We start from the raw sequence: 26,742 nt of genomic DNA on the forward strand, positions 1-26,742 counted from the left end.
TAAATTTATGCCAGGCTGAAGGAGAAATGCAAAATTTAGTGACAGGTGACGCACCCCAGTATAACATTCATTTATGAAAGCAAAGAATTTTAGGACTCAGAAATTTAATGTGAAATAAATAAAAAAAATACCAAACATAAATGGCAGCGAGCATCTGTCAAAAATTAATTTACTGGAATTGTGATTAACTGAAAAATAAAATATCAGATATAAGCACAAAAACAGTTGAATTTTGTTTAAACTCGGAGTCTGAATAGTGCAAGTGATTGCCTTTCTCTCCTATTACTACTACAGAATACAAATTAAAAAAAAAGAATATATAAAAAAGGGTAAAGACAACAAGTCAATTGGGCCATGGCACCTTAAATCAGCAAACTTATATAGAAGACAGTGGTTATATCAAAGTAACCACAGAGAAAAATATATGAACACCTACTGCATTTTATACAATATTTATAAGTACATATTTTTAAAGATAAAAGTGAGAACCGAACAGTTTCCCAAAAGCTTGCAGTACAGATTTATCTTTAAATATATGTACTACATATAATGACTGTGGATTTGTTTCTGCAATATGACAAATTTTTAATCAATTTGTATTTTTCATAGCTAACAAACCTGAGGTCTTAACAGTAGGATAAATCTTCTGGTGCCAGCTGGAAACCAGTTAAAAACAAAAAAAAAATGTAAATGCAAGAATCTGTGGCATCTAGCTTCCAATATAGTTGAGGTGGAACCGAGTCAGAGACCACATTTGAACCTAGTGACGCATCAGTCTTTCTTCCAATCCAGGATGAAACATAAGAGGGGTGGCTAGATGTGGGTAGTAAATGTTAAGACCTCAGGTTTGTTAGATATGAAAAACAAAATTAATAAAAAAAAATTTCTTTTGTTTATATGCAGAACAAACCTTTGGTCTTAACAATACGATAGACTCCCACTTGGAGGGAGGTATGAGAATCCTGAACTGGCTGGAGGTTTGGCACACCTAATCATTTTCTTAGAAATGAGAATTCTAAAGAAGAGGAACTAAGCCTTTGAGATGTTAGATATGTGGATATCTAACACCAAGGCCACTGGGTTTAAATACAACGAAACATGTCCAGATTCACTTACATACAAAATCGTAAAGAACTATATCTGTTTAAGCAATAAACCATGTTAGTCACAAGAAACGGGGTTGTCACCCGCCCTCACTCCCTTTGCTGGAGAGAGGAGAGTTGAAGCTACTGAGAAGCAGATTTGCATGTTGTATGGAGCATGAAAAGTGCAGTAACAGTATGGCTGCAATACTCACCTGCATCAAGCCAGTTCCAGCATATGATGTGTCTATTCTTCAAACCGCCCATAGGTATTGAAGAAAGGTGAAAATGGAAAGAAACGAGACCAGACATCTCACTCATTCCCTACTCCACACAATCATCTTAGACAAGATACAAACTGTCCCACCACGAGCACTGAATGAGTTACACTTGTTGACCAGCCAACAATGGACTCAAGAAAAAGTGTCCAAGGATCTGTGGGCAAGATCCTTCAGGTAGAAGAAAGTGAAAGCAGTTTGATGCAGTCAGGAACCATCATTTGAAATTCTATGAACAGATAAGTTCTTCTTAAATGCCAGTAGGAATTTATTGCTCTGATGTCATGGTGCTGGCTCCTGCATGGACAGAAACTGGTGACAGAACTTGACGAGGCGGTAAGGTTTTGGCCTCAAATCACCTCATAGATAAACGAAAGGGTATTCTAGGACACCTCTTCCTTGGCCTGGCCCATATTAACAAAGTCTACAACACCTAGGCTCTAGGTGATAAGTCCTTTACATAACAACACAGTGCTCTGATGGGGCAAAGCAGTAACTCTTCAAGGTTGCTGATAAACTTCATGCTGTAAGGAACGGAAAAGGAAGCAAATCTCTCATCGTGAACCGATGAAATCTGGGTCTTAGCCATGAATGCCAGGACAAATTGGAAAGCTACTGACCCCAACCCCTTATGAGTTTGCATCATAATCTTGACCATGGAGCTCTCCAACTCTTCCGTCCAGGTCAGAAGGAAAAATGTTTCCAAAGTCAGTTTCCTGCAAGACAACTGATGCACAGGCTCGAGTGGAGTTTGTGTGAGACTACTAAGAACCAGAGTAAGGTCCCACGTAGGAGATCTGAGTTCCCTAGATGAACAAGACTGCTCAAAGATCTTGAACCACATAGAGAATTCCCAGGGCAAAGTAATGTCCACATCTTCAGATGAAGACCTAATCAAAAGGCAGCCCTATAGTCCTTGCCAATATAAACAGAAAGAATTTCCTCACAGAAATCCTTTCGATGACACCAATCACAGCAGATGGCTCCTCTGGTACATGGCTGACAAAGAACCTCGAAGTAGCCTTACATCTGAGTCACTGCTCAGCAAGAAGATCTCTTGCTCGAAGAGATACTGGACAGACTCCAGACATAAAGAGATAAAGATCGTAATGACTGGTGGTATTTCTCCACAAGGTTGGCGGAGAAGGTTGTGTTAAGATGGAATAAATCTCTCGGCACTGCTGAGAGAGAGAAAAAGACCCTGGAACCACCGTTTGGGGCCACAAGGAGCTACTAGGGTCATCCTAACACTTTGGAACCCATTACTCCGTTTAGGATATGATGGAACAGGCAGAACAGAGGAAATGCGTGAGCTTCCAGGTTGTTCTCAGTATGCAGAAGGGAGTCTTCTGCCCCCCCCTTGAATGGATCTAGGACCATTAAACAGCAGACCTCTAACTTCCTGCTGAGCCGTGCAGCAAAGAGGTCTAACATGGGTCTTTTCCAAGAACGTATACAGAGGAGACAACAGGATAACCCAAGGGGATGTCTTATGATAATATGCTCTACGCAGATATGTTCTAAACATCCTACTGTTAATTTGTGCACTGTCAAAGGAATTGCACTGTAAACAGAGATGTCTTCGCACTGCCAAAGGAACATGCATTTCCAACAGAGGAGACATCCTAAGAGGAGATCCCCTATGATGACCTAAGATCAGTATGCTACTCATCAGAGATGTCCTATGATGACCTAAGATCAGTATGCTACTCATCAGAGATGTCCTATGATGATAGGACACAGCCCCACTTTAAAAACTAAAAGGCAGACAACAATGCACCTGTCACTTAAGGGATACTACATTAGGTAAACTAACCAAGATTCAAAGAAAATAAAAGCACTGGTGAATCTAGGAAAATAAGGTCTGTCTCTCCCAAGCACTGGTGAATCTAGGAAAATAAGGTCTGTCTCTCCCACTGGAGTACAGCATACCACAAATTAGGGGTACAGCTTAAATGTTCCTTATTAAGCAGACCATACATGGTACACAATACACTTAGTAGCATCCCTTTGGCGCTAGCTGAATTGCATTAGACCTACAATTTCTCACCCATACAAAAAAAAAACTGTAAAAAATTCTCCCTAAATTCCACAAGAAGTTGAAAAATGACATTTTTATAATAATATAAAGTTTCACTTATACTTACCCGGTGGTTACATATAGCTGTCGTCTCCTGACGTCACGGCAGAATTTGAAATTCGCGGTAGCGCTAATGTTTGACAGGTGATCCTCTACTCCCGCCTCTACCGGGTACCGGGAACCATTCCAACAATAAATCAGAAGTTTCATGCCTACCTGTCCATATGAGGGGGAGGAGGCGGGCTTCGTTATGTAACCACCGGTAAGTATAAGTGAAACTTTATATTATTATAAAAATGTCATTTTCTTATATAACTTACCCGGGTGGTTACATATAGCTGATTGACACATTTAGGTGGTGGGACAATGGCAGCTAAAATAACTGTTGGAATTATCCGAAGATATAGGTTCCTTACCTTTAAAGACCGCTGACTCAGTGTTACTGCCTCTGTAGTCTGCTGGCCTTTATTGTACCGACAGGATATATGGATCCGTGCGTCGGACACAATAATAAGTACTTGCCGTTGAGGACGTGACCGTAACGGACAAGACTATAATGCCCCTGCTCAGGGCGCATACAAATCACCACAAAATACAATGGAAAAACGAGGATCCACCACAAAACCGTTTAAGAAATACACCAGACATTAAAAGACTGAAAAGATACTCAAAAACTCCCTGTATCTTCAGACAACCTTAAAAATACAAAAAACATAATCAAGGAGAAAAGTTTAGTGAGGATGGGATACATCCTTCTCTCCCTCACCCAATACCGTGTCAGTCACAATGAAATGGCCCCAATGTAATGCAATTTTCATATGTGGTTTGCAAATCTGTCAGATAATGAGATGCGAAGACAGAATTGCTTCTCCAATATGTAGATTTAATAATGTCTTTCAAAGACAGATTACGTCTAAGGCCATAGACATAGACACTGCTCTAATTTCATGAGCTTTGACTTTAAACACTTTGATATCTGAGTCCTGACATTGTCCGTGTCCTCAGAAATCAAACTCCTTAAAAAGAAGGAGAGCGCATTTTTAGAAAGAGGACGAGAAGGATCTTTCACTGAACACCACAGGTTATCACTCTTACCTCTTATACCTTTGGTCCTTTGTTTGCATAATGTCTAAGTGCTCTCACTGGACAGAGTAAGACATTCAGGCTCATTAGGCTCCACTAACTCCGAAATGTTCTTTATAGAGAAAAGAACGAGGCCAAGACGTGAGGATTTTCATTCTTAGCAAAACCCCAGCATTGATGAGCAAATGGCATTGCCCTTAGCGAATCCAACTCTCTTATCAATAGCATGCAGCTCACTGATTCTTCTAGCTGATGCTAAAGCACAAAGAAAAAGGGTCTTCCTGGTCAGATCTCTAAAAGAACTAGAGGAGATCGGTTTCGAATCTATCTGACATCAGCCATTTAAGAACTACATCCAGGTTCCAAGCTACTGTTCTTGACTCCTTTGTCTTGGTCGTATCAAAGGAACGAATCAGGTCTGAGAGGTCTTGATTATTAGAAATGTCTAATCCTCGATGTCTGAACACAGAAGACAACATAGCTATAACCCCTAATCGTCTGGGTAGAAAGCTTCTTCTTCTCACGAAGAAAAAGAAGGAAGTTAGCTAACTGAGCTATAGAGGTCTTAGAAGACGAATTCCTTCTTCTTTGCACCAAGCTCTGAATTGGACCCACTTAGCTTGGTACACTTGATCAGAGGATTCTCTTCTGGGTCTAGCAATAGCCCTTGAAGCTCTCTTTGAAAATCCTCTCTTTCTGAGGAGATGCTCGACAGTCTGAAGGCGACTAGTCGAAGAGCGGACAAGTTGTGATGGAACCTCAGAAAGTGGGGCTGTCTGAGTAGATCCTTCCTTAACGGTAACTCTCTCGGAAAGTCCGTCAACAGCAGTAGTAGATCCGGAAACCATTCCCTGGCCGGCCAAAGTGGGCTATCAGAGTCATCCTGACGTTCTGATGACCTCTGAACTTTGCCAGAACTAATCTTAGCATTTTTGAAAGGTGGAAAGGCATACAGATCCAGATTTGACCAGTCCAGAAGCATGGCATCCACTGTAAACGCCTCCTCGTCTGGAACTGGGGAGCAATACAGTGGTAGACGAGCTGTCTTGTTTGTGTGGCGAAGAGATCCAACTGAGGACATCCCCAAATCCCCCAAAGCTTCTTGCATATTTGAGGATGTAACGTCCACTCTGTGGAGAGGACTTGTCCTCTCCTGCTGAGAATGTCTGCCTTTACATTCTTCGAGCCTTGAATAAATCTTGTGCTCAAGACAAACCTTGTTCTCTTCGCCCAAAATGAGTAGGTCTCTCGCCGCCTCGCACAGAGAGAACGAGTGTGTCCCCCCCTGTTTTTTGATGTAAGAGAGAGCCTGGTGTTGTCTGCTTGAACCAGCACTACTTTCCCTCTTACCTCTGTCTTGAAGTGCATTAGAGCAAATGAATCGCCTTCAACTCTTTTAGATTTATGTGCCAGCTTTTCTGATGAATCTGCCAAAAGACCCGACACTTCCTTTCTCCCCAGAGTAGCTCCCCACCCTTTGTCCGATGCGTCTGACAAAAGATAAAGGTTGGGGCTCAACTGGCTTAGAGACAAGCCTTCCTCTAGCCTTCCTTCTGATTTCCACCAAAGTAGGTCCTGTTTGATTCCTTCCGAGATGGGGAACACGAAGGAGTCTGGGAACTTCTTCCTTTGCCACTTCTGCTTCAAGTAAAATTGAAGTGGTCTCATGTTGAGCCTGCCCAGACTTACAAATTGCTCTATTGAAGCCAAGTTTCCTAAAAGGCGGTCATCCACTGATTCGCCGAGCAAGTTTGTCTGACGAGAAATTCGTCTATTTTGTTCAGGCAAGAGTCGATCCTTTGGCGAGACGGAAAAGCCTGAAAAAGAACTGAATTCAGTCTCACTCCTAAATAAACTATCTCCTGAGAAGGAGTGAGACATGACTTTTCTTTGTTTACTAACAAACCTAGGCTTTCCGTCATCCTTAAAGTCTTTTGTAGGTCCTCCACACACTTCTGTCTGGACCTTGCCCTGAGAAGCCAATCGTCTAAGATACATGGATATTCGTATCCCGTCTAGAATGAAGCCACTTTGCTACTGACGACAGAACTCTGGTGAACACTTGTGGAGCTGTCGACAGCCGAAGCAGAGGCCCTGAACTGATAAATGCGGCCCTGGAACACGAATCTCAGGAATCTTCTCGATTCCGAATGAATCGGAATATGAAAATAAGCGTCCCGAAGGTCTATGGAAACCATCCAATCTCCAGGATGAAGAGCTGCTAATACCGATTGGGTCGTTTCCATAGAAAACTTCGTCTTCAGGACAAAGACGTTCAGGGCACTGACGTCCAACACCGGTCTCCAACCCCCCGTGGCCTTCTTTACCAGGAAAAGGCGATTGTAAAATCCTGGTTCCTGCGGAGAGTCCACTAACTCTATGGCCCTCTTTGCCAGTAAGGCGAGAACTTCTTGATGGAGGACCGCAAATTTTTCGGAGTTCTCCGAGTAGGCTGACAAATTCACAGGAAACTTCTGTGAGAGGGGGTGCTTGATGAACGGAATGGTGTATCCTTCCTTCAGGACCTGGACCGTCCAAGGATCCGCTCCGAGATGAAACCAGGTCTGCCAGAAAAGGTGTAATCTGGCTCCTACTGCTGTGTGAGGACTACGGGCCTACTTTTTGATGAAGAGGGAGTGGTTTTAGAAGAGGCTCTACCTCTCCCACGAAACCTGGAGGAAGATCGAACGGAGCTCTCCCTCGAAATGGTTTAGGAGCTTCCGTGGAGGGAGCACTCCGAGAAGCAGAAAGAACCGGAGCTATCTTCCTGGGCTTCTTCACTGACTGTGTTAAAAGATCCTGGTCGCTTTTCTGTGTTAAAGATTGAGCGATCTCGCTCACAACTCTCTTGCGAAATAGGTGTTTCTTGTCCAAAGGAGAGAAGAGCAAGGCAGACTTCTGGTTCGATGAAACCCCTTTCGACAAGAAGGAGCACCAAAGCTGTCTCTTCTTCAACACTCCAGAGGCGAAAATGGCAGCGAGCTCCGAAGCTCCATCACAGATCCTTTATCGATACAATCCAGTACCGAGGCAAAATCCTTCAACTGCTCCTCCGAAAGTCCAAATGACTTGACTTTCCTGGCCAGCGAAGCAATGGACCAATCCAGGAAGCTAACAACTTCGAAAACACGGAAAACACTCTTGCAAAGATGCTCCAGTTCATTTGTTGAAAAGAAAATCTTAGCAGTATTAAGGGCTGCTCTGCGGGAAGAGTCCACGAGACTAGAAAAGTCTCCCTGAGCGGAGGCAGTCACACCCAGGGAAAAAACTTCTCCAGTGTCATACCAGACACGGCTCCTTGACGAAGTCTCGAAGGGGGAAGACAAAAAACATTTTTCCCCTGTTCCCTCTTCTCCAAAAGCCAAGCGTTAACTTTCTTGATAGCTTTCTTAGCCGAAATCGAGAGGACGAGACGCGTGAACGAGGACGAGGAGTCAGGCTTACTGTCCTTTTTCCACTGCGAACTAGGAGAAACTGGAACGGAAGGCGCAAAAGAATCTCCAAAGTTGTCAACGAAGGATCGTAAAAGGAGTTTATACCCCGACAAATGCTTGTCTTTTTCTGTAAGTCCTTCTCTTTCTTCCTCCAAATCCGAGCTTCCTTCGACGAAACTGGCGAACATTCCATCGGAAGAGGAATCCTGTTCGGCGAAGTCGCACCCTGACGCGTCCGAGGAGGGTGTGAGAAAGCAGGAGAAGACGTCTGAGCCTGTACTGAGACGTATCCGGGCGGCTGAGCTGGCGGCTGCGTTGGCGGCTGAGCTGGCGCTCGAGCGAGAGCCTGACGTGGCGCCATAGACGGAGTCAGGAAAGGAGTCCGACCAGGCGCCTGAAGTGGCGTCTGAAGAGGAGTCACATGGAGAGTCTGAGCCTGAAGAGGCGACTGCAAAGGAGCCTGCGAAGAGGACTGCACAGTAGTCTGCGGAAGATGTAAGGCGGTCGGGAGCGCATCGGGACGAAAGAGACTTGCCAAAAAGCTCCAAGATACTGCCTAACTTGGCATTCATCTGTTCAAACACCGAAGGTTGAGGATCCACCGACGTAGAAGGCGCGGGAGGTGTAGAAGGATGATCCACAAACACGTCTGGAGCCGCAGGAGTTATCGCTTGAGGAGGCTCTGGAGGAAGGCTCGAAGGAGTGTGGCGTGTTCGGCTTCTCCACTTCTATGAGAGAAGGGCGATAAATCGAAACCGCCGGAGAAAAAGCTTCAGGCTCCTCCCAAAAACTACAAGAAGGTTTCGGCAGCCGCCACCTTCTTGGGAACCGCAGCAGGCGAAACATCGCGCGACCTTTTCAGCGGTCTAGAAGTCTTATTACGCCAACCTCTATAAGAGGAAACATCTGAACTAGAGTCACTTGACGAAAAACACTTCCTCGCAACACCTTTCCAATGGTGACGAAAGCATCCTGGATACGGCTACAGATTGCTTGGGGGGGAGGGGGCGGGCTTGCTCGGGAGCAGGTCCCCGCTCGCCTCCCTTCGGTTTTCGGCATGCCCCCTCTCCCAGGATCTGGGGAGTTTGACAGGGGCCTAGACCTAGGAGAACGAACGGGTTCGAAACCAACACCCTCCTCCACTACACTTGCACTAAGTAATTTATCACACTTAACTACCACTTCTTGCACTGTCTCACCCATTTTCTTGCATAGTGGTGAGGAAAGAGACAAATTTCGAGTCCATATCGGCTCGTAATACTGACACGGGATCGGGATCGGGAGATACAGATTCGAGGGCAGGAGCAACCACTACGGGGTTAATAGGAACAGGATTAATAGAATTCAGAGAATATCCTGGCTACTCACTAACTTATAAGAAGATCTCTGTGAAGCCTTCTGATTCTATCTTTTTCTAACTTTCTCATATACTTTCCCAGTGCCTTCCACTCCTGAGATGTTAGAGACTTACATTCTTCACACGTATTCTCAAAAGAACATTCACGTCCCCTACAACTAACACAAGTAGAATGAGGATCAAGTGAAGCTTTAAGAATGTCTAGTACACCCACCCTACTAACACACCCTATACTGAACAGAGCCGGTGTCAGACATCGTGAAGAATTCAAAATAATTCCTAAAAAGGACAACAATATCAAAACCAAAATAACTACAGCGCTAGCAAAAAGATCAGTAAACTCAAGGTACATCACCAAAAGGAGAAAACCAAGAATGATCAATTCAAATTCCAACCAGCAGAGGAACCGTGTTACCGGTTCCGACGGCAGGAAACTTCTGATTTATTGTTGAATGGTTCCCGTACCCGGTAGAGGGCGGGAGTAGAGGGATCACCTGTCCAAACCATTAGCGCTACCGCGAATTTCAAATTCTGCCGTGACGTCAGGAGACGACAGCTATATGTAACCACCGGTAAAGTTATAATATAAGTGAAATTGACTATTTACAAACCCTTTGTGGGCCATCTTTTACAAGACAATCATAAATTTTACCAAGTTAAAACATGTTTTTCTAATAATTTTATTTATTTTGTAAAATTATAATTACAGCTAACAATATCATAAGAGATAAAAATAAAATTAGTAACAAATTCTGAGCATATTTGCTGCAAAATATTTATCTATGTAAATTTACTGATATTGAAGATGCAGTAACTTTTTTGGATTATACATATTTTTTCTTATATTTCTTTGCAAACTTACAATTATAACTGACATAAAATTATAAACGATAAGCACTAAAACCAACAGCAGCCCCTGGGTACATTTTATGAGCAAATATATACCTCTATCTACCATACAATGGTTACAAAAAATATATAAAAAAGTATACTAAAAATGATATTGTCACGTTACAATAAATTTGTTTATACTACTTACCTGACAGATATATACTTGCTATAGACTCCGGCCGTCGTCGCCGACAGAATTTAAAATTTCGCGGCACAAGCTACCGGTAGGTCAGGTGATCTACCGCCCTGCCCTGGGTGGCAGGACTAGGAACCATTCCCGTTTTCTAATCAGAATTCTTCTCTTCCACCTGTCTCCTGCGGGGAGGCTGGGTGGGCCATTAATCGTATATATCTGTCAGGTAAGTATGTATAAAACTTTATTGTAACATGACAATATCATTTTTATACATTCAACTTCCCTGCCAGATATATAACTTAGCTGATTAGCACCCATTGGTGGTGGGTAAGAGACCAGCTAACTACTGAAATAGACAGGTAAACAAACATATGTTGTAGGTATTAATAAACCTTGGTTCCTACCTTATTAGGCTGAAGACTTCGCGGCTACTGCCTTGGAGTCTGCTTAGCCTCAAGAGCCTCAGCGAGTATTGATCTATGGCTAAGAGTTCTTGTGGGTCTGCCAATGGGGTCTTATCCACTTACTCGGCAGAGCCTAAAGGCTTTGTCATTGGGTGCTATTCCACTAACATGACAATACACCTTGTTCAAGGAGCACAAAACCGATCCCGATCACCTGATCCTAACATCCATGTTAGCTCTAAGATTGTAAGGAGTTATCCCCGACTCCTTACACAACCAAAAATCGAAAACATAAATACACTTTCATTACAAAATATACACAAAAAAAAAAAAAAAATTTTGTACTCCCCTACTAGCCATACATACCCTTGATCCCCTACCAGCAATGACTACGTATGCTCCCGTGCGACATTAGTAGCTTGCTAACAGAAAAACCAAGCACATATCTGACAAGAGGGTTTATGTACGATAAAAACACAGAATTAAGGATCAGTCTTTGCTCCAAGACCCAGCACTGTATCTGCTGATACAAAAGGACCTAGCGAGAAGCACTTCTCATAGGTCACTCTCACATCCTTCAGATAATGAGATGCAAACACTGATTGCACCTCCAATATGTAGTCTCAATGATATTTTTTTTAGAGACATATTCTTTTGGAACGCCAAAGACGTTGCTACTGCCCTCACTTCATGGGTCTTGACTTTTAGAAGACCGAAGGATTCCTCCGAGCAGTTCTTGTGAGCGTCCGTAATAACGCTTCTCACAAAGAAAGCAAGCCAAGGCGTTCTTGGACATGAGTCTTTTGGGGTTCTTCACCGCACACCAAAGACCTGTTGACAAGCTCCCATCTGTCTCTTCCTCTCTAAATAATATTTCAGAGCTCTCACTGGACAGAGAGACCTCTCTATCTCTCTGCCTACTAGGTTAGATAGGCCTTTTACCTCAAAACTTTCTGGGCCAACGGTTTTTGACGGGTTTTCGTTCTTTGCCAGAAACATTGTCTGGAAAGAACAGATGGCAGCATCTCCTTTGAACCACACCTGGAATCCAGAGCGTGCAATTCGCTCGTCCTCTTGGTCTGTAGCGAGAGCCACCAGGAACAAGCATTTCCTAGTGACGTCGCGGAAGGAAGCCAGATGTAAAGGCTCGAATTATCCGATGAAAGGAATTTCAGGACCACGTCTAGATTCCAACTAGGTGTTCTAGGAGTAGCTGCCTTTGAAGTCTCAAAAGATCTAATTAGATCGTGTAGATCTTTGTTGCTTGCAATGTCTAGGCCTCGATTCCTAAATACTGAAGACAGCATGCTTCTGTATCCCTTTATTGTTGAACAGATAGGTGTGATTCCTCTCTCAGAAAGAGGAGGAAATCGGCAATATTCACTATAGAGGTACTGGAGGAGGACAGCTTCTGACCCTTACACCACCTCCTAAAGACCTTCCCACTTTGATTGGTATACTCTTCTCGTCGAAGCTCTGCGGGCTCTAGCGATAGAGCCCGCAGCCTTGCGAGAAAAGCCCCTCGCTCTGACAAGTCTTTCGATAGTCGAAAGGCAGTCAGAGCGAGACCTGGGAGGTTGTGATGAAAACCTCTCGAAGTGGGGTTGTCTGAGTAGATCTGGTCTGTTTGGAAGCGATCTGGGGAAGTCCACTATCCACTCCAGTACCTCCGTGAACCATTCCTGGGCTGGCCAAAATGGGGCTATTAGCGTCAACTTCGTGCTCTTCGAAGCTACGAACTTCCTGAGCACTTCCCCCAGGATCTTGAACGGGGGAAAGGCGTATGCGTCCACACCCGACCAATCCAGGAGAAAGCGTCTATGCGAAGGCTCTCGGATCTTCCACTAGAGAGCAAAATATCTCTATTCTTTTGGAGAGGAACGTCGCAAAACAAAGTCCTTTATGTGAGGTCTCCCCCACAGGGACCAAAGACTTCGACACACTTCTTCGTGTAGAGTCCATTCTGTGGGAAGGACCTGAATTCCTCCTGCTCAGTCTGTCCGCTCTCACATTCTTGATCCCTTGAACAAACCTTGTGAGGAGAGTTATGCCTCTTTCTTCCGTCCAGGTTAACAGGTGTCTTGTTAACTGATAGAGGGAGAAAGAGTGCGTGCCTCCTTGCTTGCGTATGTAAGCCAGAGCCGTGGTGTTGTCCGAGTTTATCTGCATCACCCCGCCTCTGACTATCTCTTCGAAGAACTTTAAGGCTAGGTGTATGGCCACTATTCCTTGCAATTGATGTGCCAGGACACCTGTTCCTTTGTCCAGGTGCCTGACACCTCCCTTGCTCCTAGCGTCGCTCCCCATCCCGACTCCGAAGCGTCGGTATATAACACTTGGTCTGGGTTCTGCAGGGCAAGCGATACGCCCTCGTTCTTTTGAAGAGGAGGGATCCACCACTTCAAATGATCTCTTACCTCTTGTGGAAGTTGGAAGATGTCCGAGAGTTGTCCCGTCTTCCAACTCCACACCTCTTTGAGAAAAACTGAAGAGGGCGAAGGTGAAGTCTCCCCAGAGAGAAGAACTTTTCTAGTGAGGACAGGGTCCCCCAAAAGGCTCAGGTAATCCCTCGCTGAACTGTTCTTTCTCTCTAATGAAAAGCTCGAGATTCTCGACAAACCTCGAGTGATTCTTTCTAGCGAAGGATATACTCGAAAACCCCGAGAATCCATCTGAATCCCCAGATAGACCAAGTTCTGGCTGGGGATCAGCTGTGACTTCTCGAGGTTGACGAGCAATCCCAGCGAATCTATCATGTTCCTTGTTACTGATAAGTCCTCCAAGCACTGAATCTCCGACTTGGGCCCTGATCAGCCAGTCGTCCAAGTAGAGGGAGATGTTTTATTCCCTCTAGGTGAACGCCATCTTGCCACATTCGCCATCAGGTTGGTGAATACTTGCGGAGCTGTAGACAGAGCCGAAGCACAGAGCCCTGAACTGAAAGATCTTGTCTCCTATTACAAAACGAAGATATTTCTTTGACAAATGGTGAATGGGAACGTGGAAATATGCGTCTTGCAAGTCCAGAGAGACCATCCAATCTCCTGGACGAAGAGCCGACATTACTGAGGCGGACGTTTCCATGCGAAACTTCTTTTTCTGGGCTCAGCCGTGTCGCCCAGTGAAATATGTCTGCTTTAGCACTATTTCTAGTAAAATATTGCTATAATACCAGAGAACTGCTAAATTGGACATGTCAGAAGCCTCTGACTCGCTCACCTATATAAAAGGTGTCGGTATAAAACTGGGGCGAGTGTTAAACACTACCACAGCAACCCCTCCAATTAGCCTTTTCCTCATCAAAAGACCCTAAATACGGGGAGCCGACCCATAGGTCACACCTAGCTACCCCGTTGAAGGCGGCTGTGACGTCATACTTTTCGATAGCCATTCTGTGTTCGCACGTTCGAATATTACTATTTGTTCTTTTATTTTTATTCTGGTTACGGATCGTCATCTACCTCTTCACCCAAGTTAAGTACTGGTTCCGCCCTTTTTCAATATTTAGGGAGTGAATTTGCCTATCGTTTTGCCTTTATTTAGGATTTTATTAGGCATCACTTTTAAATAGGGGGCGGGCGGCAAAGTTGCTTTACGGCTTACCCTTGAATTGTACCGATTTACGCTTGAATTGTTGTACCGAACTTCGAGTAGTCCCTTCCTCTCTGCTTGTAACGTGATATTTCAGTACATGTATGTATGTATATATGTATATATATATATATATATGTATGTATATATGTATATATATATATATATATATATGTATATATATATATATATATATATATATATATATATATATATATGTATGTATATATTTATTTATTTATTCTTGGGTGGCAGTTTTTAGTCGATCCGATTTCCATTTATGTTTTGTTATTTTCATTATTTTCACGTTTTTCACGGGGGTCTTCTTTCGAGCACGTTTCTTTGTTTCGTGCTTCGCCGTTTATCCACCGTCCTATTTCATTCAAGAATTTTCCCTTTTTTCTTTTCGTCAGCTTGCCGTTTCTTATCGTTTTGTCAGTAAGCAAGTAGTTTTTCCCCTTTTGCGCCCACTGTTATCGAGTGGCCTTCATTGCGGTTTTATATTTTACGACAGCGGGGTCATATCTTTCCTGGAATATATAGGGTTCAAGATCAACAGGACCAAGTCCCGATTGGCCCCAGAATCCAAGTTCCAGTGGCTAGGTTTCCATTGGGCTTGGATTCACACAACCTTTCCATTCCATCAGGGAAGGGGATGCCAAGGTAACAAGCCAATTCTTAAAAGGCAAAAAGGCTTCGAGAAGGAATCAGGAGACGATCCCAGGCTCGCTCCAATTTGCGTCAGTCACAGACGTTCTGTTTGAAAGCCAAGCTCAAGGACATCAATCGAGTTTGACGTTCAAGGCCAATGCCAAGTGTCGTGACAAGTTCGGCCGGGTACCTCTGATTCCCAAGGAACGTCTACGTCCATGGGCAATAGCCAAAGAGTTACAGTTGCAGTTCCCTCCCCGTCCTACTGATGCATACAGTCGCATCACTATCAGGTTGGGGAGGTTATTCACAGCACGACAAGGTTCAGGGAACTTGGTCACCTCAGTTCCAAAAGCTTCACATCAACATCCTGGAAGCTATGGCAGTGTTTCTGACCTTAAAGAAGCTCCGTCCTCCGGAGGAGACTCATATCAGATTGGCTCTCGACAGTGCAGTAGTGATACATGGTATAAAACAGAGGTGGTCCAAGTCAAGTCATGTGAACCACAGGGTGATAGCAATTTTTTTCTCTAACTGACAAGAACACCTGGCATCTATCGGCTACCCATCTGGCAGGAGTCCACAATGTAGTAGCAGACGCATTGTCCCGGTCAGTCCCCCTGGAGCCAGAATGGTCACTGGACCAGGAACCCTCGAGAGGGTTTGTAGGAGAGTACCGGGTCTGAAAGTAGATATGTTCGCTACAGGGGCAAACCACAAGCGCCTTGTTACGTACCGCAAAGTATGGACCCTCTAGCATACGCTACGGACGCCCCCTGAGTATAGATTGGAACCAGTGGAGGGAGGTTTATTTATTCCCTCCAGTGAACCCTCTCCTGAAGGTGTTGCACAAGTTGAAATCCTTCAAAGGTCAGGTGGCTCTCATAGCTCCTTACTGGCCAAGAACAATTGGTTCTCCTTCTCCTAGAACTAGGTCTTCATCCTCACCCTCTCCCGGGCTTGAGGCTGACGCAACAAGTTCAAACGGTGACTGTGTTCGATTCCTCAGGTCTTCACAAAACCCTATCTTTATGGATTTCATGAAGTTTGCAGGTAGGAGGGTAGGGGACATTGATCCACAGAACATTCTGTTCTTGGAGTCAGACAAAAGAGAATCTACACTTCGCCAGTATGATTCAGCAGTTAAACAATTGCCTACATTTCTCAGGAAATCAATGTCAAAGTAATGACAATGAACGTGACTATAACATTCTTCAGGCCTTTATTCGAACAAGGCTTGGCAGTTGCCACAATAACAACCACTAAGTCAGCTCCGAAAAAGATTTTCTTCTCGGGTTTGTATAAATCTAACTGAGTCTTATTTCACCTCAATCCCAGGGAAGGGCTTGTGCACGCCTGCGGCCCATTCAAAGGCCGTCGTCAGTGTCATGGTTTCTTAACGATGGTCTCAGGTTAGACTCTAAAACAGACAACTTCAAATGTGATTGCCAAACCCTTTTGCGTAAGGCACTGTTTTTATTAAGTCTGGCTTCAGGTGCCAGAACATCGGAGATGTCATCTTTATCTAGTGGCCAAGGGCATATAGAATTCCTTCCCTCGGGTTACGTGTTGCTTTTCACCAAATAATTATTTTATGGCTAAGAATGAGAACCCTTTGGTAAGGCGATCCCTTGGAAGGTTGTTCCGCTTCCGCAACATCCATCTTTATGTACTGTTAAAACCCCTAAGGACTATTTATCTAGCACATCTACCTTTTCCGAGGCCCCCCCCCCCTCCTTTTCATGTGGGGCGGTGGTGGTACCATATCCCTAAAGGGCATTACGCAGCAGTTTTTGTATTTTACCAAGGAAGTCAGCCCAGGGTCCTTTCCCAAAGCGCGTGCTATTCGGGGCTATAACAACTTCTGTAAATTTCTTCAAATATATTGAACTTTGATGATCTGAAGAAATATACTGGTCGGCAGTCGCACTGGTTTTCCAAAGCTTTACCTTAAGTCCTTGGAGGATCTTAAATATCAGGCAATAGCTGTAGGGAGGTCAGTGTCTCCTTGCAACATCAATATAGTACTGTCCTTGTGTCATATGAATATTTTCCATTATGCCAGTTTTATTAACATCCTACCTATCGCAGCAAATCTCTTTGCTATTTCACTTGGTCTATGGTGTTAGTTTATACAATTTAATATTCTGTTTCATTTCAGAGTGATGTAGCTTGGTGTTTCTCTGGTACAATTTCACGGGAGCGACACGGCTGAGCCCAGAAAAGGGATTTTGACGTAGGAAAAATCTATTTCTGGGCGAGGAAGCCGTGTCGCCCAGTGAAATCCCCCCTGGTTTTTTTCCCCTCCCCTTGCAGTGCACCAAGCTTCATTGCTATCGATAAGTATGACGTCACAGCCGCCTTCAACGGGGTAGCTAGGTGTGACCTATGGGTCGGCTCCCCGTATTTAGGGTCTTTTTGATGAGGAAAAGGCTAATTGGATGGGGTTGCTGTGGTAGTGTTTAACACTCGCCCCAGTTTTATACCGACACCTTTTATATAGGTGAGCGAGTCAGAGGCTTCTGACATGTCCAATTTAGCAGTTCTCTGGTATTATAGCAATATTTTACTAGAAATAGTGCTAAAGCAGACATATTTCACTGGGCGACACGGCTTCCTCGCCCAGAAATAGATTTTTCCTACGTCAAAATCCCTTTTCTGAACAAAGCGATTCAGAGCGCTTACGTCCAGAACTGGTCTCCACCCCCCCGATGCCTTTGGTACTAGAAAAAGGCGATTGTAAAATCCCGGGGAGTGTGGATCCTGCACAAGTTCGATGGCCTCTTTTTCCCACATTTGTTCCACCATTTGAAGGAGAGTCTTTCTCATTACCGGGTCTCTGTACCTCGCTGACAGTTCCCGAGGCGTAGATGTTAGGGGAGGGCTGTTGTCGAAGGGGATTACATATCCCTTCTTTAGGACCGACACTGACCAAGGGTCGGCTCCCCTTTTTGCCCATACTCCTGCAAAGTTCAGGAGTCTGGCGCCCACTGGTGCTTGAAGGAGCAACAAGTCACTTGGATTTCTTGAAGGCCTAAAGGGAAGACCTTCCTCTCTTATCAGAGCTCTTCTTTCTGGCAGGGGGACGAGTCGCTGTACCTCCACGAAAGGGCTGCTGAGGAGGACGAGAGTCCTTCTTAATCGCCGACACTACAGGGCGTCCTTTTCTTGGACGTTTGTGTTAGTAGGTCTTGTGTCGCCTTCTCAGTTAGCGAGCGAGATATATCCTTCACTAACTGAGAAGGAAACAGATGATCCGATAGAGGGGCGAACAATAAAGCAGTCCTCTGGCTCGGAGAAACCCTTTCGATAATAGGGATCCATATACTGATCTCTTTTTCAGGAGACCAGCACCAAAAAGGGAAGCCACTTCACCCGAACCGTCTTGTACTGCCTTGTCCATGCAAGACAGGACGCTATGGAGAATCTCTGGGTTTTTAAGAAACTCCGGATCTTTAGATTTGTTGGCCAGAACTCCGAGTGAGACCCAATCCAGAAAGTTGAAAAACCTCTAAAGTGACAAAAAGTCCTTTAAGAAGTGGTTCAACTCTGAAGTGCTCCACGTCGCTCTGACCGATCCTAGGAGTGACGTCTAGAGGCCTCCACTAAATTGGAAAGTCCGCATCTGCAGAGGCAGGTAGAGAAAGACCCATAGTCTCTCCTGTCCCATACCAAATACCTCTCTTTCCATGTAGTTTGGAAGGAGGCATGCAGAATACCGTCTTTCCTAACTCCTTCTTCTTGCCCATCCAAGAATCTAAAGAATGGAGTGTCTTCTTCATCGATTTAGCAGGCTTCATTTTCAAAAAGGCCGAAGATTTTTTGCCGTAAAAACCAGCCGAGCTCGAAAAGAGAGAACGAGGAGAAGGAGGAGCCGCCGGACTAAGAGATCTCCAAATTCTTGAAGCAATAATGAGGCTAACGACTTATAACTCGATAGTCCCTCATTAGCAGGAGGTTCGTCATCAGACAACTCGTCTAACCCTCGATCAGACGAAGAGAAAGTTCACGTTTGGAGGGAGAGTCCTTCCAAGACCTCCTATGCTCTGAAGGAGAGGAGCTCCTATTTGGAGAAGAGTCATAACCTCCAGGAACGAGTCTCCGACTCCTGCCTCCTGGCTCTTGACTCTTGCCTCCTGACTCCTGCCTCCTGGCTCCTGACTCCTGCCTCCTGACTCCGGACTCCTGCCTCCTGACTCCGGACTCCTGGCTCCTGCCTCCTGACTCCTGCCTCTTGGCTCCTGGCTCCTGCCTCTTGACTCCTGACTCCTGCCTCTTGCCTCCTGGCTCTTGCCTCCTGGCTCCTGCCTCCTGCCTGGAGATGCCTCACACTCCTGGCTCTGAGGGGGGGGGCTCCTGCTCCTGGTTGACTCCTTACTCCTGGCTCTTGGCTCCTGCCTCCTGGGTGATCCTCACTCCTGGCCGGTTGCCAGACGTCTGATCGGTTCATCCATGGTTCGTACAGGAAACCTCACCTCGAGTAGGAGTAAACGATCCTGGCGGCATACCTCCATACGTCTGGAGGATCTTTTGATCGAAGGGAAGAGTCTTTCCTTCTAGGAGGCTCCTTTGACAGAACTCCTACAAAAGACGGGGAAATCTGCTCTTGCATCGCCATCATGAATCTCTTCGTAGCCTCCTCTTTATCCTCTTCGGGAGGAGGGGAAGGAGGAGGGGAGGAGTCCATAGCCTCCACCATCCTGCCTCCTTTCTCACTCTGGTTGAAAGAATGGCTCTTCTTGCCTTCTTCACTCCCGAGGGAGACTCCTCAGGGAAGTTTTCTGGGCTCGAATCAATAGTCGGAGCCTTCAACTCCTCTTGAGTGCCGAGATCGATCTGAATCTCTCCAATCACGTCTCGGAGATGAAGATCCCGACGACGAAAAACACTCACGCAGGACGCTTTTACAATAGCGATCCTTGGCAGTCTGGGGTGTCCACAGAAACCGCCGAAGGGACACCTGATCGGTGGGGATTCTCCACAACCTCCTTTCGGTTTTCGACATTCCTTCTCCTCTGGGCATGTGAGCTTGGAAGAGGTCTAGACCTAGGAGCGTTGCTGAGCCGACCAGATGCCCCCTCCAATACACTGGGGACACTCATATCACTGTCCATGAATAATCACTAGCTTACCTTGTATGGCAGCCATTTTGTTTTCCATCAACTTGAAGGCTGCTTTTAGATCCGCAAGTTCTTTTGCTGGATCTACAGGTTCTGCAATAGGAGAAGGGGCTGCAATGGAAGGAGAAGAGTAGCAATACTTACCCTTGGGAAGATCCCAAGCTAGGAATTAGTTCAGATCTAGAACTACTTAAACTTCTATAAGAAGCCTTCCTCACTCTTTCTCTCTCTAACTTTTTTAAATAATTATTTAGATTCTTCCATTCGTTCTCACTCAAGTTCTCACATTCCTTACAAGTATTAGTAAAAGAACATTCATACTCCTGCAACCCTTGCATACCGTGTGGAGGTCTACCGAAGGCTTTGGGGGCGGCAACCTCACCTTACAGCCTACATTCACACAACGTCTCACAACCATTCCAGAGTCAGACATTATTAAAGAAAATTCCAAAATCAAGTCACAAAACAGTCCACAAAAGCGTATGCCAATCCAACAATCCAGATACGTCACCAAAAAGTCGGTCAAGAACGATCAATTGCCGGTGAAAAAAGAAAAACCAATCGAGAGGGAAAACAAAACAACAACTGTTGATGGTCCGGGCGACAGAAGAATTCTGATTAGAAAACGGGAATGGTTCCTAGTCCTGCCACCCAGGGCAGGGCGGTAGATCACCTGACCTACCGGTAGCGTGTGCCGCGAAATTTGAAATTCTGTCGGAGACGACGGAGTCTATAGCTAAGTATATATCTGGCAGGGAAGTTGAATGTATAAAATTCCATGATTTCTTTGCCATTGTTTATTTGAAATGACAAATTTTCTACGACATTTGTATTTTTCATAGCTACAAACCTTCGGTCTTAATAACAGGATAATTTTCTAGCGCCTAGCTGGATCCGGTTAAATCGTAGATGAAAAGCAAGGAATCTTATGAGATCTGGCAACGCGTGTGTATATCGGGCAAAAACTGGTCAAGGACCACACTACTGCGTTCAGTCTTTTTCTTAACTGCCTGGGTGAGAGATATAATCACTGAGACCTTTTATGCAAAAATTTCTGTCCTCTGGGCATAGTAGTTTCGTATTTAACTGCCATATTCTTGTTGTTTTTATCACTCATATGGTAAATCACACCCATGATGGTTTTCCTCATAACATTAAACTTCCCTCCTCTTACATTGTGTTAAAATAGAACTGGGAATAATGCTAAAAAAAAATACATATACCCATCTCTTATCAAAACTAACATTACCAATTTCCACTAACTTGAATAATTGTTTCTTCCTTCAAAAATATTTTCTAGAAAAATAAAAAAAAGTTTTTACCTTGTGGAAGTAAGTTTTGGCATAAATGAAGACTTGGTCCCAGTTGAAAGAGTCCGAGGGCTTGCAATCTAGAGTCGCCACAACTTGTTCATCTTTGAGAAGGTGCTTTAACTGGTCACAAGCTTTCTGGAAAAAACAGACAATGGTTCAATTGAGCGCAGTATATATTTTCAGATATTTGAATTGGTCACAACCTTGCTAAATATTTTGAGTTCCTGATCTAACATACCAAAATGTCCATTGGAATTCTTAACAAAAGTCATTTAAAATATAAATGCAGTGCTGTGTGGAACAAACTAAAACTGCCATACATCAGCCTCTGGATTAAAAGTCACCAGTGAAAAAAGAAACTCAAATATAAGAAGGGTGAGAAGTTTGTACACCAAATATTTCATATAAGATCCAAAAGAGTACTGCAATACTGCAACATTGCTGAAACCTCAGTAAGACAAAACTTTCTTGATATTAATATTATTGTCAAAGGCAGAAAACACCAGCCTCCTTCACAGAAACTATGAGATAAAATGAACAAGACTTAAATAGTCACAAAGAGGCAAAAAAAAAAAAAAAAAAAACATTTCAACTGAGGAGCTCTCTCCAAAATATACAACAGGCCTTTTCATAAGAAATACTGAATTCCTGAAAAATCCCATTATACTTTATAAAGGGGGACAGTTTCCCTAGCAATAAAATAATGTCGCACTAAAATTGTTTTCATGTTGTTCCAACAAAATCCAATAGCAAGTTCTCAAAGTTTCCTTAACACAAAGCAAATACTGAACATGGATATGGGAGAAATCATTACACTCTTGTAATTTTAAACAAATGTTGAAGGTACTGCTTAACATTCCAAAAAATCTTCCATAATGTTTTAATAAAAGCAAACCTACTGAGGGTCTTCAAACCAAATTTTATGTTTCCAAACCACCTGCAATTCTGGTGAATCCCAACACCTTTTAAAATTTACAACAGAAATATATTCCATTCTACAACGGTTCCAAGTTTCATCAAAATCTTCAGAAAAAGAATAGATGAGATTTCAGTTATCTACAATGCAAAAAAAAAAAAAAAACTCAACAAATGACCCTGAATCTTGATTCAAATTTACTCAACATTCTTACATAAATCTATCACTCAAAGGAATTCAGTTTTCCAACTTTACAAAGCCACAAGAGATAACAAAGCAAAATAACTTCCTTGGTTAAAAACTGGATAACTTTTACCTAAGCCCAAATTTTGATTTTGTGATCTTTCTTTCACTAAGCATTTGTTGTCATAGGATTTTGGCATCATCCACCAAGAGGCAAAAAAATTTGGAGGTACTACTTTAAAAACACAACAAATGTTAAATTACTTAAATGATCATCAAGGAGGGCACCTAAAATGAAAAAATTAACATAATCCCAGCAATGACAGCTACTATTTATTTCTGCTACTAGGTAGGGGCAACCATAGCAAACAACAGAGCTCCTTTACCTTTTGAAGGTTAACATTTTCTTTCTAAACAAGAAAGTTTTCTCAAAAGAAATCTTAGTACATAATGATTTAAGACAGAACGTAACAATGTGGATTTACAAAACCCTCCAACACAATGAAATTTTTCATGAAGATAAGCATTACAGCAGAATGGTAAGGATATTAGTAAAATAAGGGGAGAAAATCATTAAAATATAGCTTATATACTACAGATGTACTGTAACAAGGATCATGCAAATGAAACGCATACTGTGAACGACAGCTTTAAGTATACTGGGTACAATGAATGAGTTTTATTGAATAGAAATATGATAAAATTTTAATCAATTTGTATTTTTCATAGCTAACAAACCTGAGGTCTTAACAATAGGATATGACTTGCCAGCTGGTAAGCGGTTAAAACAATAAAAGATTGTATAGCAGGCGACCAATTAAGCACCTCGTGATGTGTCAGTGTTTCTTTGCCCAACAAAATTTGGTAATTTTCTGAGAACTGAGCTTCCAAACGATTAACCTGTCACTTATAGAGGAACATCTTTCTTAAGAAAGCCTTTCCACAAAAATTATCTGTTTACTGCAGAATTAGTTATTTTACAACTACTAATGTTCACATTCAGCATTTGACAACAATACTTCACATATACAATAATTTCACTTCATATTCCTGTATGCTTGTCATTTCCATAATTAAAATTTTGTTGGTTACCAATGAAATCTGATTCACTAAAATACAGTCTGACAAGTTTTACAAAATATTTGAAACTATTTGAGAAAGTATTCCTTACCCTTCGTTCAGTAACTTTGTCCGAGTTCAATCTCAGACACCAACTTCTCACATCTCCCATCTGTGCAGTAGCCTGTAACATGAAAGATATTTGAAAAATTTACCTGTTAAGAGAGCTTTATGAAGAATCTTGGTGATATAAAACTAACAATAACCTATTGATCAAAAAAAGCTACACATGACAACAAAATAATCCACATATTTCAAGTAACTTGCATTTTTCCCTGATATTTTTTCAAAACCCTTAAGGGATGGACTAAATATATATCTGCATGCACCCTCCCACACTGGGCTAACTTTAAGGTTGGGGGAAAAAAATCAAGGGAAAGAGGAAGATATGCATATGCACATGGTGTAAGGAAAAAAAAAAAAAAAAAAATTGTTTTCATTTTCCTTACCTTCCACAGAAAGTAAAGTGACTATATTTACAACCCTGTGTGGGGCCGTCTTTTACAAACCACTCATAATTTTTACCAAATCATTTTTTTCTAATGAATAATTTTATTTTGTAAAATTATAATTACAGCTCACACAATATCATAATAGATAAGGACTATGAGCAAATAAATAAAGGTATCATGGGACAGATAGCGGAAAAACATTCCCCAAGTCTAAGATCATACTGAGAGCGACGTCTGACTCCCTGAGCTGAGATACCACAGTTGCCACAAGTCATTTATAGACCATTGAAGTGCTCTGAACGTCTTTTGTGCTAAATTCATCCAAATTGTATGGTGTGTAATATTAATAATCACTGTGAGTTAGCCCGTCCACCACCCAAAACCTGTTTATGAAATTCATATGATGGCTCCCATACATTAGGGGTTAAACCTATAATCTTCTCTTTTGGGCTTTTTACAAACAATAGAAGGACGATACTGTAAACAGAAATAAAACAACACAATAGTATTGTAATATAAAAACTCAATATCATAAATTGAGTACATATGAATTTCATAAAAATACAGTAATACTGAGCTGACAAAATCATTTCTCAACTCCAAATCAAATGGTCTCAGAGGCAATTTATATGATATATTTACTGTTCAATGTAGGACAGTTTTGTCATTAGTGTAACTTTCAATTTCAACTGAACAATAGTATCTAAGTGGTCCTTCACCCTAGAGAGGTCTTGGCTGACCTCTTGGTCTACCTAATGGTCACTGATAAATGAGCAGAGGAACAAAATCACTCCTGCACCTCTACACAGTTTGGCATAAGAAGGCAAAGGCTGAAAGGGCCATAAACAACAGAGAATTTTGTCTGAAAACTAAATTTAGGAAAAACAAGAGAATCCTGTCCTTTCCCTATTGCATTAGTGGGAAGTAGTATAGGTCAATGTGTTACATATAATTATATGGAATGTGTGTTATTCCATATACCTATAAAAACTAAAAACTATGATTAATTAAAACCTGTGACCCAAGGGGTCAACCGGTGTGCTTGCAGGAGTGTGATCGGAACAGATAAGATAATGTAGGCTAAGCCTTGACGTGTTGTATCAATCAGCGTCCTGGTTTGCAAGCCATCTGTGGTCATCAAATCTATTGTTTTGTAAACCGTCGACAAAGCTTTCTGCTTGAGAAACCATGTTGACCTATAACCCCAGACAGTCCTATGTGACTTGTAATCTATTGTCATCTGTGTGTATGTTCGTATGACCAAGCTATTGTCTGCTCACCTATGATTTGTAAACCAACTTGTATGTCAGACTTCAGTTTAGCATTCTCCATTGGAGGACAAACCTTACCCACACTTACGATGAAAGATAGAAGAATGATTCTATTTTGTAATCTGTGTTTCAACACCAAAACCTTACATCAGAAAGAAGATACTGAATGAACTTAGAATTATCATCAGGTCCATGATACTCCAACAAGGATGGGAAGTCATTCCAACTGACCTTAGCGCATCATATCGCAGGTCCTTATAACCTACAGGGCGCCTTATCAGACGCAGGCCCAGCCCCTACTGGTCCTGATTAAGTACATAGGGTAGAAAACCGCATGGTACAGGGGTGACCATGTACGATCAATGTGTACACCCCAAAAAAGTACATATAACCGCATCCTGACATTGGAGATGGGCATCAGACGCGACTTCTTGTTGGTGAGAAACGGAAACGGAGCTAAAGACCTCTACTCTGGTGTCAGGACGCATAATAATGTACTTTTTTGGGGGTTGTACACATTGATCGTACCATGGTCACCCTGTACCATGCGGTTTTTTACCTTAGGTACCTTAGCCCTAGTAACTACCTAGCTACCTACCTACCTAGTAGCTATAGGCTAGGTAGTACCTAGGTAAAGCTAGCTACCTAGTACCTAAAAAGGGTTTAATTTGAATTTCTATAAGATAGGGCTTAAATAGCAATGGGCCACGTCTGCTCACGATGAGAATTAGTAGCTAATTTCATTTTCCAAATTAGCTACTAGTAGGTAGTTCCTCCGCGGTAGGGGAAGAAGGCAGCTGAATGAATGAACGGCTGACAGCTCGCGAGACTTACCGTCCGTAACTTGTTCCTTTCGAATATCTCTCTAAATCTTCACAAATGAAGTACTTGGGTACTTCAGAATTTCATCGTTTCCATAGGCTTGCGATTGGCTGACGAATTCATTGCTGTCACATAGTAATTTCTGAAATTGACGTCCTTAAAAAGTAACGACTGCAGAGGATGTGCGTAACTTACTTCGCGGGGTAAGGTTAGCTTAGGATGTGGAATTGAGACTCTGCCTTCACAACGGCTCCTCAGTTTCTCGTGTGTTGCATTTTAGATTAGAATATAGATTCTTTCCTTTCATGTTTTCTTATTTCAGTAATGCATAGCATAGTATTCAGCTCTTTCTGCTCAATATTTTCTTCACTAATTAAAGCTTGCCAGCTACGTCTGTCTTGTGCTCTTCGTATGGTTGCTGCAATTCTGAGCACAGCAATGTAAATTACATATAAATTCTTACACATGCAGAGGAATGATCATAACTACTTCGACCTATACATGTCTATTATATATTTTTTATTATAATGTATTTCCACCAGCATTCATGAATATAATT

At 42.9% G+C, this 26,742-nt stretch overlaps 1 protein-coding gene and 1 long non-coding RNA gene across 2 annotated transcripts in view; one reads left to right on the forward strand and one right to left on the reverse strand.

Annotated features, from left to right (window-relative positions):
- Positions 1 to 26,742, forward strand: part of LOC135224733 (serine-protein kinase ATM-like) — a gene marked incomplete at its 3' end in the record, with an annotated part of 185,357 nt that overhangs the window by 11,669 nt on the left and 146,946 nt on the right.
- On the reverse strand, positions 21,397 to 26,406 carry LOC135225069 (uncharacterized). Its single transcript, XR_010316914.1, has 3 exons — positions 26,196 to 26,406; positions 23,691 to 23,762; positions 21,397 to 21,555 (listed from the first exon to the last, which is right to left on the reverse strand). It is a non-coding gene; the product is annotated as an uncharacterized LOC135225069 (long non-coding RNA).

The sequence above is a fragment of the Macrobrachium nipponense genome, chromosome 12, assembly GCF_015104395.2.
Source record: "Macrobrachium nipponense isolate FS-2020 chromosome 12, ASM1510439v2, whole genome shotgun sequence".
Lineage (NCBI taxonomy): Eukaryota > Metazoa > Arthropoda > Malacostraca > Decapoda > Palaemonidae > Macrobrachium > Macrobrachium nipponense.